Below are 13,247 nucleotides of genomic sequence, written 5' to 3'. Positions count from 1 at the left end.
GTGTGAGCCTGAGCCTTCTTACGTGAACAATGTATGGAATGGACTAAACACATTTCCAGACAGTGGTCAGATGGGTCTCAGCATTTCTAGGACATAGTAAATGGAGGCTTAGAACCACAGTGCATCTCCCCTCTCAAAACAGTTCCTGGCCTGAGATGACAGAGTTAATTCCAGGTCAGCCTGGACCAGAGTGAGACCCTACCTCGAAAAACCAAAAAAAAAAAAAAAAAACAACAAACAAACAAACAAAAAAAAAACAGTTCCTGGGCCGTGGAGATGGCTTAGAGGTTAAGACACTGCGCATAGCCAAAGAAACCAGGTTCAATTCCCCAGGACCCATGTAAGCCAGATGCACAAGATGGTGTATGTGTCTGGAGTTCATTTGCAATGGCTGGAAGCCCTGATGAGCCCATTCTCTCTATCTGCCCCCCCCAAAATAAATAAAAATAATTTTCAAAAGTTCCTCTTCTATTAGTGGAAGAACTTGCATAAGGTTTGTTTTGTTTTGTTTTTATTTATTTATTTATTTGACAGCAACAGACAGAGCGAGAAAGAGGCAGAGAGGGAGAGAGAGAGAATGGGCGCACCAGGGCTTCCAGCCACTGCAAACGAACTCCAGACGCGTGCGCCCCCTTGGGCATCTGGCTAACGTGGGACCTGGGGAATTCAGCCTCGAACCGGGGTCCTTAGGCTTCACAGGCAAGCACTTAACTGCTAAGCCATCTCTCCAGCCCGTAAGGTTTTATTTATTAAATGTGTATGTGAGCGTGTGTGAATGTGTGTGTCTGATGTGCACGTGGGCATGTGAGGTGGTCAGGGACAACCTGTGTTGCTGGTCCTATCCTTCATCTTCTTATTTTCTCTCTCTTTCTTCCTTCCTTCCTTTCCTTCTTTCTTTCCCCCTCCCTCCCTCCCTCCCTCCCTCCCTCCCTCCCTTCCTCCTTCCCTCTCTCTCTTTCTTTCTTTCTTTTCTTCCCCATGGATGAACTTCAGGACCCTTCTGACTCCACCTCTGATTGTTTTAGGCATGTTGGGATTACAGATATATGCATACCATTTTGTGTCTGGTATTTGTGTACTGGGGATTCAAACTCTAGTTGCCAAACTTGCAGAGCCAGCACTTTTAACCACGGCAAGGCGGGGTGGGGGGGGGCGGGGGGCATTTCTCCAGCCTCCAGGTCTTATAGAAAATAAAGATCCTGTTGCTAGCTCCCTTCCCATCCCATCCCTGGGGATCAAGCCCAGCGCTCTCTACCTGGGAGCTCACCCCTTTCAGGGTTATGCTGGTTTTGGTTTTGTTGTATTTCAGTAGCTTTTAAGAATCACCCGGAGCCCAGCATGGTGGCACACGCCTTTAATCCCAGCATTCGGGAGGCAGAGGTGGGAGGATCGCTGTGAGTTCGAGGCCACCCTGAGAATACATAGTGAATTCCAGGTCAGCCTGGGCTAGAGCAAGACCCTAGATACCTCGAAAAACCAAAAGGGAATCATCCAAACAAGATGATCTGAAAGAGATCCTTTCTACTCCTGACCTTTCATAGCTTCTGGAATCAAAGATGAGCTGCTGATGTTTTCCCTAGTACAGGGCTCTCTGCTCACCAATCACCCCAAGTGGCAAGAGCAGAGCTGAGTCTCCAGACGCTGCCCTTCTGCCATGGCAGCCGACAGAAAAGACCATTCACAACAGTGCTTTTTGCTGACTGGGGATTCAATTTTATTTATTTATTTATTTTTAATTTACTGGCACTTGTATTTGTTCCAAACACTTTAGGAAAAAAAAAAAAAGTTCCAGAACCATCTCCAGTCCCAGCCAGCGCCACAACATTTTTGGTCCCAGCTGCTTTTGTGCAGCAAAAGTCCCTACTGAGGTGCGTGGTGATCCGGCTTTTTTTTTTTTTTTTTTTTTCCTTGTGGAAGTCAGTTTCACTTTGCTTCCTCCAAGTCGCTCTCCAAACCAGTGGGCTTTGCTTGCCACTGCAGTCCTGGCTCTGCCAGCCTGTGCCAGCCCATCTCCGAAGCATTCCACATGCAGAGTGGCTGCTTTGTGGTGGGGTGGGGGAAGGTAGTACTTTGCTTCCACGGAACTCATTGGGACTTCTATCTAAAAACCCGCAGAGGCTCCACCTAAAAGCCGACGGGGATCAATCAGCCTTTTCGACCAACTGTAGGGTCAGGGAGGTTCTAGAACGTGCTGGCAGAGGTCATGAGGATGCAACATGGAAAATGGAGACCAAATGTGCCACTGAAATGCTCTTCCCTTTATTCCATCTTTATTCTAACCCTCCTAGGTAGGTACTGTCCTCTTATCTCTACTTGAAAGTGGAAGGAACCGGCTGGGAGAGGTCGACTCCGCTTGTCTAGACGCAGTTAGGAAGCAGCAGATGCCGGAGTTGAACTTGCTCTGTTTGCACTTGCACACCCTGGGCTTCCCGCTCGGAGCCTGCTGACTCACTTGGAAGTTACATAAGAATTTAAGTCACTGCGAGGCCACCAGACAATGTGACTGCATAAAGAACCAAGTGTCGCCTCCAGGAGCTCAGTGGCAGAAGCATCCACGAGAGGCTCTGCGCGTTTGGAAGGACTCTACTGAACCGTAAGCAAGGGACAGCGCTCCAGGCCAGAAACCACTAGTGGTTTGCCCAGCCCCCTCTAGAAGCAAGTTTTAGTGAAAATCATGACTAATTCGTAGAGAGTTACTGAAAGCCCAGTCCAAACTTTTAAAATTTATTTATTTATTTATTTGAGAGAGAGAGAGAGAGAATGGGCATGTCAGGGCCTCCAGCCACTGCAGACGAATTCCAGATGTATGTGCCACCTTGTGCATCTGGCTTACGTGGGTCCTGGAGATTCGAACCTGGGTCCTTAGGCCTCACAGGCAAGCACTTTAACTGCTTAGACATCTCTCCAGCCCACAGTCCAAGCATTGATCACTTGCAAAAGGCATACCAAGGTTCTGGGGTCAGGCAGTATGGTGTGACTTGAGACAGTCACCTCACCAGGGGCAATAAGCAAGGCTAGCCTTTAGTATCCTCCACAGACCCTTTTCGTTGAGAAGGGCGGTGTCACGAGTCTGATCTGCACCTAGGAGAGTGAACTCTGACCTCCTGGAGGGACCTCCAGGGGGAGCAAAGCAAAGCAGTGGCTGTTGCTGGGACCATGTTCCTCCCTGATCATCACTCCACACCACGGACCTGTGTCCCCTGGGCTCTGGCTTGAAAGTTCCACGCATACAAGAGTACAAGCTAGGATTGGTAATCAGTTTTGTGCCCCTGACACCATTTCTGCAGCAATGATGGGTGGAGAGTTGAGAGGCAAATACCTAGCATTCTGGTTAGGGTGACGCTGAGGTATGTGCCAGACTGCCTTCCCGAATGAGGTGGGGCTCCACGGTCCTAAGATGCTTGATAACACACTCTGTGTTGGTTCTTTTTTATTTTTATTTTTATTTTTATTTTTATTTTTTTTTTTTTTTTTTTAATTTTTATTAACATTTTCCATAATTATAAAATATATCGCATGGTGATTCCCTCCCTCCCCACCCCCACACTTTGTTTTTTTTTTTTTGAGGTAGGGTCTCACTCTAGCCCAGGCTGACCTGGAATTCACTATGTAGTCTCAGGGTGGCCTCGAACGCACAGCGATTCTCCTACCTCTGCCTCTCCGAGTGCTGGGATTAAAAGCATGTGCCACCATGCCCGACTTGGTTCTTCTTTTTTAAAAATATATTTTATTTATTTATTTGAGAGACACAGAATGGGCTGCTAGGGACTTTGGCCACTGCATACAAACCCCAAATGCATGCACTCCCTTGTGCATCTGGCTTATGTGGGTACTGGGGAATTGAACCTTGGGTCCTTAGGCCTCTCAGGCAAGCACCTTAACTGCTAAGCCATCTCTCCAGCCCTCCCCCCGCTTTTTTAAACTTTTTTTTGACAACTTCCATAAAAATTGACAATATGCCATGATCATAATCCCCTCTCACTACTTCCAACTTCCCCCTCACAAATATGCCCTCTACTGAATCCCTTCTTTCTACCTAGTCTATTTTCAATTTTGATGTCATTTTCCCCTTCCTATTATGCATATCTTGTATAGGTAGCATCATCCACTGTGAGATCATGAATATCAAGGCCACTTTGTGTGTGGAAGACAGTATTATAAGCACTCCTCCCCTTTCTTGGCTCTTACATTCTTTCTGCCACATTTTCCCAATGGTTCCTGCACATTGGAGGGTGTAACAGAGATGTGTCACTTATATTGGTTCTTTCCTGTCCCTGCATCGCCACTTCCTAGGATATCTCTCAGATTATTCATAGTGAAATTCATGTCTCAAGTTCTGATTCTACAACTCAATGACCCTTTAAAAGTTCAGTTCAGTGAAAGATAATGGGGGGGGGGGAGTTGATCAAAGGAAGCAGAATGTGGGAACAGAGAGGAGTGGGTAAAAACTAGGACTACTCACACTGAAATTCAGACCTTCAAAATGAGGAATTCCAACCAGGGTGATGGCTCACACTTGTAATCCCAGCACTTGTGAGGCTAAGGCAGGAGGACTGCCATGAGCTTAAAAACAGTTTGGGCTAAGAATTAAGACCTTGTCAAAAATAAGCAAGCAAGGGGCTGTAAAGATTGCTCAGTGGTTAAGGTGCTTGCCTGCAAAGCCTAAAAACCCATGTTTGATTCCCCAGTACCCATGTAAAGCCAGATGCATAAAGTGATGTATGTATCTGGAGCTCATCTGCAGCTACTAGAGGCTCTGGTGCATAAGAGAAAAGAGAAAAAAAAAATAAGCAAGCAAGAAAACAAACAATCTGGACCAATAACAGCTCAATACTAAAAAAAAAAAAAAAAAAAGAAATCAAAATCTCAATTTAAAGATGGCAATAAATACCAGGGAGACCCAAGACCCATAAGTATGACAAGAAAAGAAATCCTAGCACAAGAAAAGTCATGTCTAGCACATCTTCCACTGCCCAGGAAACATTACAGAGGAAGTATACATACTGCTCTCACTACTAGTTTCAGAGCCTCCTCCAGGGAGATGGCGGTTGACACTGAGGAGACTCAAAACTCATCAAAGCAGAAAACTGGAGGCTGCTGAGGGCTCAACTTTTAAAGGAGACTTACAACATACCTTCCAAAGCTCGGAGAACATTGTGCATGAGGGGAGGTAAGAACATAAGAGCCACAGGGTGGGAAGGAGTACTCTGAGGCATTGCCCTCCCCCACAGAGACTGACTGATACATACACAACCCCACAGTGAATCCAATAACCCCACTGAGGAGGGTCCTTGGAGGATGGGGGTGGAGAAGGAACATGAGTATAACCCAATGGCAATATGACTGACTGGGAATATGGTCATATATTAAAGTTATCAATAAAAATTAAAAAAAAAAAACAGGCATGGTGGTGCATGCCTTTAATCCCAGCACTTGGGAGGCACAGGTAGGAGGATCACTGTGAGTTTGAGACCACCCTGAGACTACATAGTGAACTCCAGGTCAGCCTGGGCTAGAGTGAGACCCTGCCTTGGAGAAACCAAAAATACATAAGTCAATAGACTAAGAGGGGTGAGGAGATGGTGGAGTAAATAAAATACTTGTCTTGCAAGTGTGAGGGCCTGAGTTTGTATTCCTGGCATCCACATGCATGCAAGGCATGGTAGTGAATGCCAGCATTGGGATGGTGGAGACAGATGTGTCCTTAGGGCAATCTGGCTGGCTAGACTGGCCAAATTGCCCAGCTCTGTGTTCATAAGAGACCTGTCTCTAGCAATTGAGGAAGATACCCAGTATCTTCTACACACACACACAAATAAATATTATACACACACACACAAATACACCACACATACATGCACAAGCAAAAAAAAAAAATAGACTAAGGCCTTAAATAGGTATTTTTATTGTTAAGGATATGCAGAAAACTGGAATCTTTGTATACTCTTTCTTAATGGAAATGCAAAATGGTACAGCTTCTATGGAGAACATAGAAGTTTCTCAAAAAATTAAAAATAGTCGAGTGTGGTGGCACACGCCTTTAATCCCAGCACCCAGGAGGCAAAGGTAGGAGGATCACTGTGAGCTCAAGGCCACCCTGAGACTACACAGTGAATTCCAGGTCAGCCTGGGCCAGAGAGAGACCCTACCTCACCCCCCCCAAACCACAAAAAAAATAGAATTCCAGCCGGGCATGGTGGCACACATCTTTAATCCCAGCATTCGGAGGCAGAGGTAGAAGGATCACCATGAGTTCAAGGCCACCCTGAGAATAGAGTGAATTCCAGGTCAGCTTAGCCTAGACTAAAGTGAAACCCTACCTTGAAAAACAATAACAACAAAAAAAAAAACAATAACAACAAAAAAAAGGAATTCCCATATGATCTGCTAGTAATCCCATTTCTGAATTATCCAAATTAAGTTCAGGATTTTATAGTGATATTAGTACCCCCACATCCACTGCAGCCCTAGATACAAAAGCCAACATGTGAAATGACCATCTACAAATACACAGAGAAAATGTTTATCATATGTAAACACTGAAATGCTATTCTGCTTTTGTTTGTTTGTTTGTTTGTTTGTTTTCGAGGTAGGGTCTCACTGTAGCTCAAGCTGACCTAGAATTCACTATGGAGTCTCAGGGTGGCCTCGAACTCACGGCAACCCTCCTACCTCTGCCTCCTGAGTGCTGGGATTAAAGGTGCATCACCACACTTGGTTTGTTCTGCGTTGTTTTTTTTTTTTTTGTTTGTTTTTTTTTTGCTTTTTGAGGTAGGGTCTCACTCTAGCCCAGGCTGACCTGGAACTCACTATGGAGTCTCAGGGTGGCCTCAAACTCACGGCGATCCTCCTACCTCTGCTGGGATTAAAGGCATATGCCACCATGCGCGGCTGCTTTGTTTTTAAAAATATTTCATTTACTTATTTATCTCTCTGGCTAGCCATTCCGGGTTCAGTGAGAGAGTCTGTGTCAAGGAACCATGTAGATAAGTGATGGAGAGGGACACCTGATAGTCTCTGGCCTCCAGATGTGTGCACACATCTGCACACACAGAAAGGAAGGAAATACCGCATGGATGGCTTGAAGACATTATGCTAAATGAATAAGTGAGTCACAGAGACACAAATATGGTGTGATTCCCACTTACGTTAGTATCGAAACAGTCACATTCACATGGCCACAGAATTGCCATGGTCTGGTGGAAGAAAAAAAAAAAATGAAGAGCTACTAACAAGGAACATGAAATTTCAGGCAAGCAAAGTGGTTAAGTTCTAGAGATCCGCTGTACTGCTTTGTAACCATTGCAAAAAGTAATGTGAAATACATTTGAAATTTTGTTAAGAGTGTCCATTTCATGTTAAATGCTCTTCCCTTAATAAAACCAGAGGAAACAAAACAGGTTGAGTGGTGTGGTTGAGAGAAAAGGGAAGGAGGAAGGACTCTATTATAAAGACTCCGAGGCTCTGACTTGAGCGTCAGAGCCAACGCTGATGCCTTAAGGAACACATTTAGGGGATAAGAAAATAAATCCAATTTCAGATATGTGGGAGAAAGTGCCACTGGGCTCTGATGTCATTTAGAAGTAAAAGTGCCCCTTTTGCCAAAACCATCTTTCCAAAGCTCTTACCACAGTGCTTGAAGCTCTATATTACTCATTTCTTTGGCTTGTTCCTTCCCGAATCCTATTTTTAAAATGCTCCTGAGATCACTGGTACTTTTGTTATGTGTGATAATAGCATTGTGGTTATGTAGGGAAAAAAACCTCCTTAACTGCTAGAAATATATGCCAAGGTATTTAATGGGTAAAATGCAGCACTGTAGACAGTTGCTTTTAGGTACTCTTAGAAAAGGAAACTGAAGCATTTACGTAAGGGGATAGATTTTAAAAGGCAGGGGGGGATATTTAAAGTTGTAAAAGCTGAAAAATAAGCACATAGATGCATTATACCATTTCCTCTACTTTTGTTATCCTTGAAAATTACCACAATTAAAAAAAATGATAGTTACCCTGCTATTTTCAAATGCTCCCAGGAGGATGTCCTGTCCCATCATCTTTAACATCTATGGCGAGACAACCACCAAAGTGAGTTTTTTTTTTAATTATTTATTTATTTATTTGAGAGCGACAGACACAGAGAGAAAGACAGATAGAGGGAGAGAGAGAGAATGGGCGCGCCAGGGCTTCCAGCCACTGCAAACGAACTCCAGACACGTGCGCCCCCTTGTGCATCTGGCTAACGTGGGACCTGGGGAACCGAGCCTCGAACCGGGGTCCTTAGGCTTCACAGGCAAGCACTTAACCGCTAAGCTATCTCTCCAGCCCCAAAGTGGGTTTTAAAATGATGGTTTGGGTACAAATACACAATAGAATCTTTTTGGCTGTAATGAAAATTGAAATCGTGACATTCACAGGAAATGTATGGAACTGGAACTCTTTGTGGGAAGAAAAAAATAAAGCACCAGCAATTGAGAGGCAGAGGTAGGAGGATCGCTGAGAGCTCAAGGCCACCCTGAGACTACATAGTGAATTCTAGGTCAGCCTGAGCTAGAATAAAACCCTACCTCAGAAAACTAAAAAGTAAAATAAAATAAACGAAGCAGACTCAGAAAAGACAAACACCACATGCTCTCTCTCATGCAAGTAGAAAGGGGACCATGAGAGGAGGCGAGGAGATCTTGAGAAAGGATTATGAGAGGGGGTAAGAGAGGGCAGCGGGGTTCATGAGACGTGGGGACAGGAACAAGGGCTGTTTGTGGAGAGAAGGGAGGAAGGTGGGGGGGGGGTCAGAGAAAAAGGGGGAAGAGGTAGGGGATGAGTAAGAATAAAATATAATGACATGTAGATATGAAAATTACCCATAACCTGTATGCTAACCTTGAAACGTGATTTCAGTCTGGGTGTGGTGGCACACGTCTTTAATTCTAGCATGTGGGAGGCCGAGGTAGGAGGACCGATGTGAGTTCAAGGCCACCCTAAGACTACATAGTGAATTCCAGGCCAGCCCCCAACAATACACTGCCCCAGAAGGCGTTAGTTCTCAAATCTCCATCAGCTGGGAACCTAGCATTCAGAACACCTAAATTTATGGGGGACACCTAAATCAAACCACTACATTCTGCCCCAGGCCCCCATAAACTGATATCCATACATGGTATAAAACATAATACATTCAGTCCAACTTCAAAAGTCCCCCTAGTTTTTATTGATTCCAGTGATGTTCATACTTCCCCATTGCCCAAGGTCTTTTTTTTTTTTTTTTTTTTTTTGGTTTTTCGAGGTAGGGTCTCACTCTAGCTCAGGCTGACTTAGAATTCCCTATGTAGTCTCAGGGTGGCCTTGAACTCACGGCGATCCTCCTACCTCTGCCTCCTGAGTGCTGGGATTAAAGGTGTGTGCCACCACACCGAGCAGTCCAAAGTCTTTTACGTGAGCCATAATAATAATAAAAAAATCCCCCAAACCCATAATGGCACAGAATAAACATTCACACTACAAAAGATAGCATTGGGCATAGCAAAGAAATACTCAAATACTCAAGCAATAAATGAGTTTTAAAAAATTATTTATTTATTTGTGAGTGACAGACAGAGAGAGAAAGCGGCAGATAGAGAGGGAGAATGGATGCATCAGGGCCTCCAGACACTGCAAAAGAGCTCCAGATGTGTGTGCCCCCTTGTGCATCTGGCTAACATGGGTCCTGGGGAATTGAGCCTTGAACCGGGGTCCTTAGCCTTCACAGGCAAGCACTTAACCACTAATCCATTTCTCTAGCCCAATGAATGATTTAAACAGGGCACATACCAAACTCTGTAGCTTCAAGTCCAGCAACTCTAGTTAGTAATAAATCTCCCAGTCTGATAACTCTAACTAGCTACAATTCCACCCCTCCAGCTAGGCTACTCACAGTCCTGGAAATCTTCATTTGGGCCAGCAGCTCTCCTTGGCAGCTATATCATGGTCCCAGCAACTCCACTGGGTATCCACTGCAATCCATGGTCATCCTCATGGGCCCATAGGGTCTCCATGCAGGCATCCAGCAAACCTGCTTCACACTGCTCATGGCCATTTCCAAAATACAAGACCATATTTCAAACTCAATGGCCCTCTCTTTCCTGCATTTCTTATGCTCCACGATACCAGGTAGGGTGCCAATTTGTTAATCCAGGAGGGAATAAAGCAAACTTTGAAGAACAGGACATTTCTTGAGCACTCAGACCCCTCCAAAAGAGTCTACATTCTTCCTGTTGCCCCAGTGCAGGTCAGCTAGCCCAATCTCAAAGATTATAATCTCTCACTTGCAGCTGAATGGGCAACAGTTCATCCAAAGATTTTTCTTTCTGTGCCATATCCCCCTGCACACACCAGTTCATTTCTATGCAAAGCAACCCTGCACAACTTCTCAGGACCCAGGCACAAGAGCAAGCTTCTCACACAAACTACTAGCCCAGTCCAGGCACAGCTCTTTCTCACCCTCATAAGCCAAACCTCACAGTCCATAGTTCTTACTGCATTCAGGTCTTGGAGCTCAGACCAGAATAGTCCATTAAGCTGTACTTACAGCACTGCAAGGCATCTCTTAGGCCAAGGTTTCAAATCCTTCCACATCCCTCTTGAAAATCAGCTCCAAAAGGCCAAAGCCACACAGTCAGGAGTCTAGCAGCAACCCCACTCTTGGTACCACTTTTCTATTGCAGTCTGGTTTGCACTGTTGGTAGAAATCACCCAAACAAGAGCAGCTTGTGGGAAAAAGAGGTTTATTTTGGCTTACAGTCTCAAGGGGAAACTCCATGATGGCAGGGGAAAATGATGGCATGAGCAGAGGGTGGACATCGCCCCCTGGCCCATATAAGGTGGACAATAGCAACAGGCAAGTGTGCCAAACACTGGCAAGGGGAAACTGGCTATAACACCCGCCCCCAACAGTACACTGCCCCAGAAGGCATTAATTCCCAAATCTCCATCAGCTGGGAATCTAGCATTCAGAACACCTGTTTATGGGAGACACCTGAACCAAACCACCACACTCCATAAACTAATGAAAAGTGTTTAGAAAAGTAATGTTTCTTAAATTTGTTTTTACTTTTCTCTTTTTTTTCAATCAACATTTTAGGGGCTGGAGAGATGGCTCAGTTGGTAAAGTACATGCCACACAAACATGAGACTCTGGGTTTGGATCGCCAGCTCCCACATAAAAACCAGGTACAACAGCAAATGCCTGTAATCCCAGCATATGGGAGACAGAGACAGAAGAATCACTAGGGCTTTCTGGATAAATACCCTGTCTCAAAAAGAGAGGAAGGAAGGGAGGGAGGGAGGGAAGGAAAAATGGAAAGAAGGTGGAGATTTAGGAAAGATACCTGGACATTGATGTCTTACCTCCACACACATTCCACAGATGTACACATGCACCCACACACATCAAACATGCATACACACATGCACATACAACATATATACACATGTGTGTGTGTGTGTGTGTGTACACAAGATAAATAATAAATAAATAACACAGGTTTAAGGTCAAGTAGAAGAGTAAGTTGTATAAATTATAATTATTTTCATATACATACTTTATATTCATAGTGATTAATTTTTTATGGTCCTGAGTATAAAAACCATGGTTTGGAACACGTGAGGCAAGTACTTTACCATGGAGCTACACCCCAGCAATGATTATAATTTTCTACAACACTTTCTATGTAGAAGATTGGAAGAAAAAGATGTCAAAAATGTTACATATTTGTCTTTAGGTTATGAAAATGTAGGGTTTTTTTTTTCCTTTCAATTTTTCACTTTATTTTAAAAGTTTCCAATAGTGAAATGTACTGAGTAGAAATACAATGTGAAAAAGTATTTTAATACAGAATATTTTATCTGTTATTCTTGTTTAATTTGGGCAGTAAAGATTCACACAGAGATGAAAGAAGCTGTTTACAGTTTCATCAGGGTATCACGTGAAGATATTTAGTTTCATGTGAGAATTTAAGCATGATTTGGTAGGGAACCTGAGCAAGTGATGATAAATTATATAGTAGATGCCCTTAGCCATCTACACATGAAACAAACTTCTCACTGGGTCTCCAAATTTTCCCTGGACCACAAGGGCTGATGCACTGAGAAGGTCTCCCTATCCACCTGAAGATCATTCACACCTTTCGCATCAACATGTAGACTCTAACAGCTGGTCTCTATTCTAGACTGCAGGAGGTTAAATTCATATACGAATATTTTAATTAGCCACTTCCTTAGTATGTTATTTATTTATCTTTTCTCTTATTTATTTGAGAGAGACAGAAAGAGGCAAATGGAGAGAATGGGTGAAGCCAGGGACTCCAGCTGCTGCAAACGAACTCTGGATGCATGCGTCACCTTGTGCATCTGGCTTACGTGGGTCCTGGGGAACTGAGCCTGGGTTCTTTGGCTTCGCAGGCAAGTGCCTTAACTGCTAAGCCATCTCTCCAGCCCTATTTATTTATTTTTAATGTGTAGCCCAGGCTGCCCTTGAACTCCTGATCCTCCTGCTTCTGCCTCCTCAGCAATATCCTAGCAGTGTGAGCTGCCGCCACAATTGGCTGCTTTTATTTATTTTTTATTTTTTGAGACAGGCTCTCATTAACTTCAAGCTGGCCTTGCACTAATCATGCCTCTGACATGACCTTGAGCTCCTCCTGATCCTCTCTCTCATTGCCGCTTAAGTGCTGGGATTATAGGCAAGCCCCATCGCACCGGCCCTCCTTAGTCTATTTGACAAGGCTCAAGCCTCTGTAAATGATAGTCTTTCAGGGAGCAGACTTGTGATGCATTTTAGAAAGCCAAAAGTCAGCCCAGAAAAAACACTTCCAACTAAAGCCATTACTTGGACAGAGAACCCAGGATTGACAGTTAAACTAAGAACTATGCTATGTTCAGCCGCAGTATGCAGAGTACCTCTCCAGGGTAGCAGGTTTTGTTTGTTTGTTGGTTTGTTTTTGTTTTTTTTTTTTTGTAGCTAACTTTGAAATAGTAAGTCTATGCATTTTGTGTTATTTTTGCTTTGAGGTAGGGTCTCGCTCTAGCCCAGGCTGACCTGGAATTCACTATGTGGTGTCAGAGTAGCCTTGAACTCTCAGTGGTCCTCCTACCTCTGCCTCCTGAGTGCTGGGATTAAAGGCATGTGCCACCATGCCTGGCCCAGAAAGTCTATTTCACATAAAGCTATCTAGGCTAGGGAGATGGCTCAGCAGTTAAGGTGCTTGTCTGAAAAGC

The sequence above is a fragment of the Jaculus jaculus genome, chromosome 4, assembly GCF_020740685.1.
Source record: "Jaculus jaculus isolate mJacJac1 chromosome 4, mJacJac1.mat.Y.cur, whole genome shotgun sequence".
Lineage (NCBI taxonomy): Eukaryota > Metazoa > Chordata > Mammalia > Rodentia > Dipodidae > Jaculus > Jaculus jaculus.
The sequence above is the reverse complement of the archived record's forward strand: the minus strand, read 5'-3'. Positions refer to the sequence as shown.